Consider the following 11614-nt stretch of genomic DNA (forward strand, 5'->3'; position numbering starts at 1 on the left):
CGTCAAGGTTGAGTTCACTCGGTGTCTCTCGACTCCAGGATACAACTGCCTTCCTGTTCCGGAGCTGCCTCAGTTATAGGGCTGGTGCCCTTTGATGTCCGGACCCTCGCACTTGGAGGTCGGAGGGCCCGGGATGAAGGTGTCCAGACACCCAGCAGGGGGTGGAGCCAGCGCCTGGGGGAGCTGGAGGCGATCGGCACCTGGCGGGGGAAGAGCTCTTGACACTTCGTCCTCCCATTGACCTGCCAAGTGGTCCGCTCACCTCCTGGGTGGATGGTGGTGCCGGGATGTCGGGGCCGGCCAGGCCCGGGGTTAGGGTCGAGGGGAGGCCAGGCGGCCGCGTGGTGCAGGGCCCAAGATGGCGGCTTGACCCGGCCGGGGAAGCCGGTGGGGCTGGACCCCGTGATGAGTAAGGGTCCGAGGGCAAAGGGTCCGTCGGGAGACGGAGTACAGGTGCTTGTCGCGGGGTTATGCCAGGTGGGCCGGAGTCCGGGCCCTGTCGAGCGGGGAGGGAGCAAGTCGTCTGTGAGGCCTGTCCAACATGCGTCCCCCCCAGCTGAAGGCGGGGAGAGTCACCCATCTCCTTGGGGACTCTCTTCGTCGAGGCGGAAAAAGCGGGACAGGCCATCCGCGTTGGCGTGGTCTTGGCCTGGTCGGTGCTCCACGGTGAAGTCCATTCCCTGCAGGGAAATGGACCAGCGCAAGAGTTTTGGGTTCTCCCCCCGCATCTGCATCAGCCATTGCAGGGGTCGATGGTCGGTTTGTACCCGGAAGTGGGCACCGAAGAGATATGGTCGGAGCTTTTTGAGGGCCCACACTACTGCAAATGCCTCCTTCTCGATGGTGCTCCAATGCTGTTCTCGGGCCAGGAGACGTCGACTGATGAAGGCCACCGGCTGGTCATGACCTTCGGGGTTCAACTGAGAGAGGACGGCTCCGATGCCGTGGGCGGAGGCGTCGGTCTGCACCACAAATTCCCGACTGTAATCGGGGGCCTGGAGCACCGGGGCGGTGCACAGGGCGGCCTTCAGCTCCTCGAAGGCCGCTTGACAATCAGGAGTCCAGCTGACCCGCTTCGGTTGATTCTTGGATGTGAGACCCGTGAGGGGCCCCGCGATGCTGCCGTAGTCCTTCACGAACCGCCGGTAGTAGCCGGTGAGCCCCAAGAAGGCTCGGACCTCGGTCTGGGTGACGGGGGGCTGCCAGGACTGGATGGCAGCAATCTTAAGTTGTAGTGGGGCCACCAGCCCACTCCCCACTTGGTGCCCAAGGTAGGTCACAGACCCTTGGCCAATCTGGCACTTGCCGGCCTTAATGGTGAGGCCGGCCCGCTGGAGGGCTCGTAGGACCTCTTGGAGGTGACGGAGGTGGTCGGACCAGTGGCGGCTGTATACAGCGATATCGTCCAGGTAGGCAGCGCTGAATTCTTCAAGCCCCGCCAAGACCTGGTTCACAAGGCGTTGGAATGTGGCGGGGGCATTCTTCATGCCAAAGGGCATGACCTTAAATTGATAGTGGCCATCGGGGGTAGAGAAGGCTGACCGTTCCTGAGCCCTGGGTGTGAGGCCGATCTGCCAGTAGCCCGCCGTTAGGTCGAAGATACTAAGGTAGCGGGCGGCCCCCAGCCGGTCGATCAGCTCGTCTGCCCGGGGGATGGGATGAGCGTCGGCCCGGGTGACAGCGTTCAAGCCCCGGTAGTCGACGCAGAATCTCAGTTCAGGTGCGGTGCCGGGGGCAGCGGCTTTGGGAACCAGTACAACCGGACTGGCCCAGGGACTGTCCGAGGGCTCGATGACCCCGATCGTGAGCATCTTGGCCACTTCCTCTTGTATGCAGGCCCGTACCCGATCTGGTACGCGGTAGGCCCGGTGCCGGACAGGGGGACTGTCCCCGGTGTCTACGTCGTGCAAACACCAGGGGGTGACCCCGGGGGTGAGGGAGAACAGGGCAGCGAACTGCAGCAGGAGGTCCCGGCAGTCCTGGCGTTGCTCCGAAGTGAGGGCGTCAGAGAGCCGGACCCCGTCCACGGAGCCGTCCTTCTCCTGAGTCTTCAGGAGATCCGGGAGGGGCTCGGAGTCTTCTTCTGTGCCACTGTCTGTAGCCATCAAGAGGCTCAGTTCGGAGCGCACAAAGTGTGGTTTGAGCCGGTTGGTGTGGAGGACCCGAAGGGGGTTCCGGGAGGACCCCATGTCGATGAGGTAAGTGACGGGGCTTTTGCGCTCGACCACTTTGAAGGGCCCCGTCCACTTATCTTGCAGGGCACATGGTTCAGTGGGGGACATCACCCATACTTGCTGCCCAGGCTCGAATTCAACGGAGGAGGCATTGTGATCATACCACCTCTTCATGTCCTCCTGGCTGGCCTCGAGGTTCGCCTTGGCCATCTCCCTGAAGCGCCGGGTCTGGTTTCGTAAGGCCAGGATGTATTTGAAGACGTCTGGAGGGGTCGTTAGGGGGGCCATCTCCCAACCTTCCTTGACTAGGCTGAGGGGCCCCCGCACAGGGTGCCCGTATAGGAGTTCGAAGGGGCTAAAACCGAGGGACTTCTGGGGAACTTCCCAGTAGGCGAAGAGGAGGCACGGGAGCAGTACATCCCACTGGCGACGGAGAGGCTCTTCCAATCCCCCAATCATCCCTTTGAGAGTGCGGTTAAAACGCTCCACTAGTCCGTTCCCTTGGGGGTGATAGGGGGTCGTGAATCTGTAGGTGACCCCGCATTGTTGCCAGAGGGACTTCATGTATTTGGATATGAAATTCGTACCCCGGTCGCTGACGACTTCTCGGGGGAAGCCTACCCGGGAGAAGATCCCCATCAGGGCCCGGCCAACCACCGGAGCGGTCACTGTCCGTAGGGGCACCGCCTCGGGGTAGCGGGTGGCATGGTCCACTAGTACCAAGATGAACCTGTGTCCTTGTGCCGTGCGGGGGTCCAGAGGTCCCACAATGTCTATCCCCACCCTCTCGAACGGGGTGGTGACCACCGGGAAGGGTTGTAGAGGGGCCTTCAGCTTCCGGCCACTCTTCCCGCTGGCTTGGCATGTGGGGCAAGATCGGCAGTGGTTCAGGACGTCATTCCTCATTTTCGGCCAAAAAAAGTGGGTCACCAGGCGACTGTACGTTTTGTCCTGGCCCAGGTGTCCAGCCAGGGGGACATCGTGGGCCAGGTTGAGCAGAAAGTCTCGGAAGCGGAGCGGTACCACCAGAACTCGACCGGCCCCCAGCTCGGCGATTCTTTGCTCGCTGTAGAGCAGGTCGTTATCCCAGTAGACCCAGTGGGTTCCGGTGGTGTCCCCGGCGTTTTGGGTGCTGGCTTGTTGGCGGAGTCCCTCGAGGGAGGGACAGGTCTTTTGTTCCTGGCGGAACTGTTCTTGGGTGGGCCCCCCTTCTTGCCGCCACTGAGCCAGATCCGGAAGGTCCTGGTGTGGCGCGTCTTCTTCGGTAGTCGGGTCCGGTAGGTCGGACTCGCCGTTGTCCCCTACAGGGGCCACCGGGGGCGGAGGTGCCGGCCATTCGGTTTCTTCTGATCGGGGGGCGGCACGGGCGGCCATGGATCGGGTGGTTATGCAGGCCCAGTCCGGGAGGCCCAGCATCCCCAAGTGCTCTCTTCTCTCGACGGTGGCCCACGGGGAACTCTCGAGGTCATTCCCCAGGAGGCAGTCCACGGGGGCATCGTCAGCGGACCGTCACCTTCAGTAGGCCGGAGACCCCTCCCCATTCAAACGGGACGCAGGCCATCTTACACATGCTCTCAGAGTTGTCCGCCGAGCGGACGGGGCAGAGAATGTTCGGTAGGATCTGCTCGGGCTTCACCAGGTGACAGCGGACGGCCGTCACGCTGGCGCCGGTGTCACGCAAGGCCTCGGCTCTCTGTCCATTAATGGTCACCCACTGACCGTATTTTCTGGTGTTGGCGGGTAGGGGGGCCCGCGGAACCATGTCTCTTCCCCCTAAGCATGCCAGGACCATGGCGGCCGGTTCCCACCCTTGCTGGGCCGGCTCATACTCTTCGGGTCCCTCCGATGATTGCTCTTCCCCTAGGGCAGCGGCAGCTACCTGGCGGGGCTTGGGTGTTTGGTTTAGCGGGCAGTTCGGATCATTGGCGTAGTGGCCTAGTCGCTGGCACCGGTGGCACGTGACGTTGGCTCGGTACCCAGGCCGCAACGGGGGGTTGCCCCGGCCGGCCGGAGCCGGGGTGCTGGCCACGGGTGTTGCGGGCAAGGCGTCTCTCCCTCGCCCCTGGCCCCCTCCTCCTCCCCGAGGACGGTGCTGGCCTTGGTTGTTTCTGTTCTGTTCGTGTGGCCCCCTCCGGCCCACTCGGGTGCTTTCCCATCGGTCAGCTTCTGCGGCGAGCTGCCGGGGGTCAGTCAGCTTACTGTCGAGTAGGTGCTGCCTGAGCTCGACGAAACAGTTGTTTGACAGGTGCTCCCATACCATAAGGTTGAAGAGTTGTTCGTAGGTGGTGACCTGACTTCCCTTGATCCAACCCTCGAAGGCCCGGCTGAAATAGTTCACGTACTCTACCCAAGTTGTACCTGGGATCCGGGTGCAATCTCTGAACCTCTGGCGGTACATCTCGGGCGTGAGGCCGTAGCGGGTGAGGAGGGCAGCCTTCATGTGGTCGTAGGACGACATTTGGTGATCGGGGAGCTGTAGCAGGGCATCGCGACCCTCGTTGATAAATCTCCCCCAAAGTCCGGCTCCCCAATCACTCCGGTCGATCCGGTGGGAGGTCATTGCGATCTCATAGGCCTTAAACCACTGTTGTATGTCGTCTTCTCGGACATACTCGCGGACCACATCCTTGGGGATGTGAACTTTTTTCTCAATTGGCCCCGGGGTGTGTGGTCGCTCAGGCACCCCCAGTTCCTTATTCTGTTTGCGCAGTTCTATTTCCGCCAGTTGGCGCTCGTGCTCGAGCGTTATTTTTTTCTCTTCCAGCTCTCTCTGTCTCTGCTTTTCCTCTCGTTCCTCTCGAAGCCGCATATGCTCGAGGTTGAGTTTCTGTTCAGCTAACTTGAGTTCCCCATCCATCTTGAGTCGTGCCATCTCTAATTCGTGTAATCTGACTCTGTCTCTTTCTCGTATCTCCTCCTGCGAGAGGCCCATTCCCCGCTCCTCGGGAGCCGTGGCGTTCCCCTCTGGTGTGATGCTGTTTTGGTCGGAGGGTCCTGCGACCCCAGTTTCTGTCCATGACTCAAGAGCGCGCTTTAGATCATCCTTGGTACTCAGGCCGGTGGTAGCGATGCCAAGTTCTATGCAAAATTGTCTCAGTTCGCGGTGGTTGTATTCTTCTAATTTCTCCATTTGGAACTTCTCGGTGGAGCTGCTATCTTTGCTCGACATCGTGCTTTGTCGTGGGGTGAGCTACTCTCTGTACGATTACGCGTTGATTCGGATCGCGCCGCTGCCACCAATGTTAGAAAAGGTAGACGGACCGGGAGGGTCGGCCGGGGTCAGGAGGAGAGGTCTCCGGGGAGAGCCGTCTCCAGCGATCGTACAGATAAGTAACTTCCCCCCCACAGACAGATGCCACACAAGGATAAGGTTCAGTGTTCTTTATAAGCACTTATTTAAGGTACGGTGGAATGATACAAGGAGGTCTGGACTCAGGGGTCCCCTCGATTATAGTCTCGCAAGGTAGGGAAGGGGGTAGCGGGACAGTCTATTTACCAATCAGGTAGTTCGGATGAGATGATGATGAGCTCACAATCCTCGAGCTTGGTGGTACGGGCCGCGGCAGCGCCAGCAGGTCCCGGTGTGGATGGTCGATACAACGGGCCGCGGCAGCGCCAGCAGGTCCCCGGAAGATATACGGTCCGCGGCAGCGCCAGCAGGTCCCGGTGAGGATGGTCGTTACAACGGGCCGCGGCAGCGCCAGCAGGTCCCAGGAAGATGAATGTTGCAGAAGGCCGCGGCAGCGCCAGCAGGCAGGACGATGGTTCACAAGAGCGGGCTATGGCAGCGCCAGTAGACCGTCAAGGTTGAGTTCACTCGGTGTCTCTCGACTCCAGGATACAACTGCCTTCCTGCTCCGGAGCTGCCTCAGTTATAGGGCTGGTGCCCTTTGATGTCCGGACCCTCGCACTTGGAGGTCGGAGGGCCCGGGATGAAGGTGTCCAGACACCCAGCAGGGGGTGGAGCCAGCGCCTGGGGGAGCTGGAGGCGATCGGCACCTGGCGGGGGAAGAGCTCTTGACACTTCGTCCTCCCATTGACCTGCCAAGTGGTCCGCTCACCTCCTGGGTGGATGATGGTGCCGGGATGTCGGGGCCGGCCAGGCCCGGGGTTAGGGTCGAGGGGAGGCCAGGCGGCTGCGTGGTGCAGGGCCCAAGATGGCGGCTTGACCCGGCCGGGGAAGCCGGTGGGGCTGGACCCCGTGATGAGTAAGGGTCCGAGGGCAAAGGGTCCGTCGGGAGACGGAGTACAGGTGCTTGTCGCGGGGTTATGCCAGGTGGGCCGGAGTCCGGGCCCTGTCGAGCGGGGAGGGAGCAAGTCGTCTGTGAGGCCTGTCCAACAGTTATCTTTTTAATTTTGCATAAGGACCTTACCTCCTTGAAAGACAGGTGAAAGTAAGGGTGAGGTCAAGCACCTCAACCTGGTCCTCTATGTCATTGTGGTTATCTGCAGATACAGCTGGGTTCTTGGTAAGAGACATAGTTAAAAAAAACTATCCATCCTTGTCCCTAGCTAAAGTGACTTTTTATTTTTCAAAACTTCTAAAGGGCCTTAACCCAGGACCTAACAACTTTTAGTCATTTGGATAAAATGTGTCAATTCAAAAATCTGAATTCTAAAGACAATTTAAGAGTTCTGTCGTGTGATCGGGGGTAACCAAGCTAGTCCAACAAATGCAAAGTTGTATATCCCACCGCTGATCCACCAATGTAGGAAGCTGGCTCTGTATATACTATACCAAAGTGAGGTAGAGTGTGCATAGAGTCCAGTGGAACCCCAAAGGTAGGCAGAGGTAAAAGTAGATAGCACCTTACTCTCTATTTGTGGATAGTGTGGTCGAGCAGTAAGGCTGTATCAGAGGGTAATGTTAAGCATTCGTTGTACACACTCAATCAGCAAATTATATCACACACTCAAAGACTGAACTTGGTTTTGTATAAAAAATATTCTTTGTTATTTTATTTTCTAGAACCAAGCAAGCCTGGCACAGGTAAGCAATAAATACTTTACAGTAGTAATGCAGTTTGTAAACAGTTTGAATTGCAATTGTATATGCACTTTGGTTTGATTACAGTAGAGCTACTAGTAATGCAATGCTTTTGATATACTGTACATGTACTTTGTATTGGCTTTTTAGTAGAACGTCAAGTAAATTACTTTACAGATTACTTTTCTTACACAGTGCAGTATACCTTGGTACTGCACTGAGACATTTTCTGTAAAAAGGTAAGTAAAAGTGTTTTTGGTATTTAGTTACAGTTTTAAAGGGCTTCTTAGATTTTCCAAATTCACACTTACAAACTTTTCACAGAAAAACAGTCAATGTTATCCTAGGGAGGAAAATAGGGTTATCGATTCAAAGGTAAGTATTCAGTTGTGGGAGTTGATATTCTGGGGTTACACTCAGGAATCCCCCAGGGTCAAGGATGCACTCTTGTTACACCCTCAGCGGCACTAGTGCTGTTTTGGCATCGGGCGCCCTGTAGCTTTCAATGGGGAGTCTTTGGTTTGCAAACACACTGCAGGCTCGGGACGAAGGTCTTCTGGGTGCGACCACCACGTGGAGAGATAAGTTGGGATGTTGGGGATTGGTTAGGCACTGTTGGTTGGGCCACCCAAGGGCGTGGGGCATTGGGTGCAGGAGTGCCTTTTAGGGTCTGAACTCCTGGTCGTGGTTAGAGGAACCTTCCGGTTTGAGGCTGCAGGCATCAGCTGGAGGCTTGAGGCAGGACAGGGGCCACCGGATCTTGGGTCAGGATCGTTGGGGAGACCTCCTCGTGGAGTTGGGCAACTCAAACTCGGGCTATGGGCATCGGGTGCAGACTCGCGGACTTTGCCGGACCTGGAGCCTGTTGGTGAACAAATCCGGTGTTCACGGGAGACAGAGTCTTTTCTTTTGAAGGCAGGGCAGGTCCTCGAGGTTCTTGAGGCTGCTGACTGCAGGACACACTGGAGTTTCACTTCTGCAGGTTCGAGGTGGGGACAGGCCGGTAGGGCTGGGGCCAAGTCAGTGGGCGTCTTCCTCTTCTTAGCTTCGGCACGGCTGTTCGGCCCTTCTTTTTTTCTTCTTGTAGTTTCTTGTCTGAGTTCTTGGTTCAGGGCTGCCCCCTGAATACTTTATTAAGGGGGCATTTTAGGGGTCTCGAGATCACCCTTGGTGTGCTCTCCCCACATGGGGGAGAGAGCATAATCCCAAATCCTGATTAGGGAGTGCTTACCATCTGCAAGATGGCAGGAACTGAACAGTTACCGACTCTGAGAGCGTTTATTTTCCCTTCAGAACTATTTCAAGCAAACGACTTGATTGACTGCCTCTAACCTGCTTATTCGCTTCACGTGATTTCACAGGTCCCAGCCCTAACCCATACTATGACTCTTGGTTTCTGTTCGCCCTGAGGAAGGTGGCACCAATATTTCGGTGCATTCACCGAAACGCGCGTCGGCGCACACATGAGGCCCACCCAAACCCTGTTTTCCTTAATCTTGAACAGTTGTTCTTCAACATAATGTTGAATATTCATTGAATTTTGTTTACACATTGAATATTTTTTTGGACGGTTTATATCCTCTATATGTGAATGTGCGAATTTAGTATTTATGTCTTAGAATGATTTTTGTATGAGTGTGTCAGTTAGTGTGTGTTTGAGTACGTCTGGGACCCCGATAAGCATGCTCTTTGTTATTTGAAATTCTTTATGTAATTACAGCAAACCCTCCTATGTACTGAATTTATTCTTTCACAAATCAATTTAATTTGAAAATAAAATTATTATAAATTTACCCTTGATTATGTTTTGAATCATACTGCCCTAGTCCAAGTGTAGATATATTAAAGAGACGATACATTGTACGTTCTGAAATCTATAGGTAGAGATATTCGTGTTCGTATTTATTCAGCACGAGTAAGTATGACATCGCCACAAATCCGGGAGCCCATGAAATGATCCAGGAGGTGCTCCCGACGAGGTGCCCCAAAGAGGCCGACCTCCTCACAAGCCGAAAGAGAGAGAATGGTGGCACTACAGGCAGTACTGGCGATTATGCAGGATAGGAAAACCCCATCAGAGGCCGGGACACTCTTTGTGGGGGGGAGGATAGAATTTAATCATACTCTTCCCGCATCGATAGTGTAACATTACCAGTGGTGACCCTGAAGACGGTAGATGAGATTATTTGATGTTGGGTCGACCTGTGGCCTTTAAGGGCTCCCTGTGGGGAGGAATGCCCTTGTGGACTGTCCGGGACCAGAGCTGGCCTGTCCAGTTTTTGGCCGGTGCGCCATGTGCAGTTTTCTCTTTTTTGGCTACATCTCTGGTCTTGCCATATCCCCTGAGATCCCTGCCTTGCTGGGTTTGGGCCTCATCTAGTGCTCGATGTTTTACAAAAACATTGGGCGACCGGCTGTTGTCGGACTGCCCTGGGTTTGGGGAGCTGTTCAACATGGGGATTAATTTCCTGGTTTATTTAAAAAACTTTGTGGAATAGGGTGACCATACATGACTTGGGGAGCAGGGATAAGGGGGAGCCCAAGAGAGTGGCTGCCGAGAGACCCACTGCAATTATGGTACACAAGCACAATGTAATAAGGTTTATAACCTGTAACATGGGAGGGATGAGGTCCATGGCTAAGCACCATAACATCTACTCCTACTTAAGACGCTGAGATGTACACATAGCCTTCCTTCAGGAGACCCATTTAACCAAGGATGAAGCCGGAAAATTAAGCAAAAGGTGGAGAGGGCAGGTTTTTGCAATAACCTTCTCAGCCTTTTCCAGGAGAGTGCTGATTTGGATAAGGCCTGGGATTCCCTTTGATTTTACACATACCTTAATGGACACCGAGGGCTGGTATGTCCTCTTGACAGGGAGGTTGGCGGAATGGGAGATAACATTGGGTAACATCAATGTGCCTAATCAGGACCAGATTGCTTTCCTCACCTCCCTCTCAGCTAAGCTAGCCGACTACATAAGTGGGCAGGTAATACTGGGGGGGGGGGGGTACTTTAATTGCATCGCGGACATTGTGGCTGACCACCGCTCACACCCCCTGCTTCCGGGTGCACAGTCTCACTGCATGGCAGCAGGCTTCTGGGACTGGATACTCCACTGGGGCCTTGAGTACATTTAGAGGGCACAGCATAAAGGGGATAGGGAATATTCCTTCTTCTCATTGATCCATCAAGTACACACCAGGCTTGACACCTTCCTCTGCACACCGGACTTCAATAGTTCCATCATACACACTGAATAGTTAAGGTACACTCTGTCTGATCATAGTCCATTATTGATGACCCAGCAACCTCTGGGGAGGCGGCCTCCGATCCCTTCATGGAAGCTTAACCAGCTGACACTGGAAGACACTCCCTTTCGGTCATCCTTGAATACGCTCATTGAAACCTTCTTTCCCATAAACGCTCACACTGCATCTTTTGCCCAAATAGAGTGAGAGGTGTTCAACCTAGTAGTGAAAGGTAACTGCATGGGGCAGTCGATAGGGGCAAAGCGAGAGATCCATCAGGAACTCCTGGTTCTGGAGGGGAAAATACCCCAGTTAGACAACGTTCAGGGAATGGATCCTGTCTCCTTACTAAGATTGCAAGAAACGCGTGCGAGGTAAAATGAAGTACTTGGAAGGTTGCGGTGCCACAGTTATAAGGAGTACCTGGACAGGGTACAAAGGCAAGAAGGGAGGGCTGGCCGGCTCCTGGCATGGTTAATTAAACCAGAGTCCCGTGGGTCAACGATTACACAGCTGCAGATGGAAACAGGTCACCTAATTTATAAGCAAACAACTAGGAGCTATAGAGGAAAAAAGACACCAAGTCGCCCTCCACTCTTTTGTACCATATACGCCTCTGATGTGAGGTAGTCACATCAGCTTTTCACCTTCAATTTAAAAAAAAAAAGAAAACTACAATTTTCTTTTACAAATAACAGTCCCCACTTTTTATCTACCCTGACCAAAATACAGAAGGATCAATCAGGTCACCTTTCAAAAACAAAATTTTGAAAAAATATGTGAAAAGGCGAGATGACATCTCACGTGCGCACCACCAATCAAGCCTGCTGGTTGGTACTCACCAGCTATGCCCACTTTTATCATCATTGGCTGTCATCTCGCTTATAAACATTTTTTATATATAAAGTGTCCAAAAAACAAACAAAATGTGGTGTTAGATAGTGAATCAATCACATCCCACGATGCGACCAAAGTGAATATAAAATTGAAGAAGGATGCACTTTTCACAAGACCAACTTTATTATTCCTTCTCTGTGCACCTTATTCAAATTAAAAAGGTTGCTTGTCATGCATACCATTATACTGTGCCAACATGTTTCATCGCCACAACGATTTTAGGCAATTTCTTCAGGGCAAACACGGTCGCCTGGCACCAGTTAAGGACACTTCCAAAACTTTTTCCGGGGACTGCCAAAAGTAA

The sequence above is a fragment of the Triturus cristatus genome, chromosome 5_1, assembly GCF_964204655.1.
Source record: "Triturus cristatus chromosome 5_1, aTriCri1.1, whole genome shotgun sequence".
Taxonomy (NCBI): domain Eukaryota; kingdom Metazoa; phylum Chordata; class Amphibia; order Caudata; family Salamandridae; genus Triturus; species Triturus cristatus.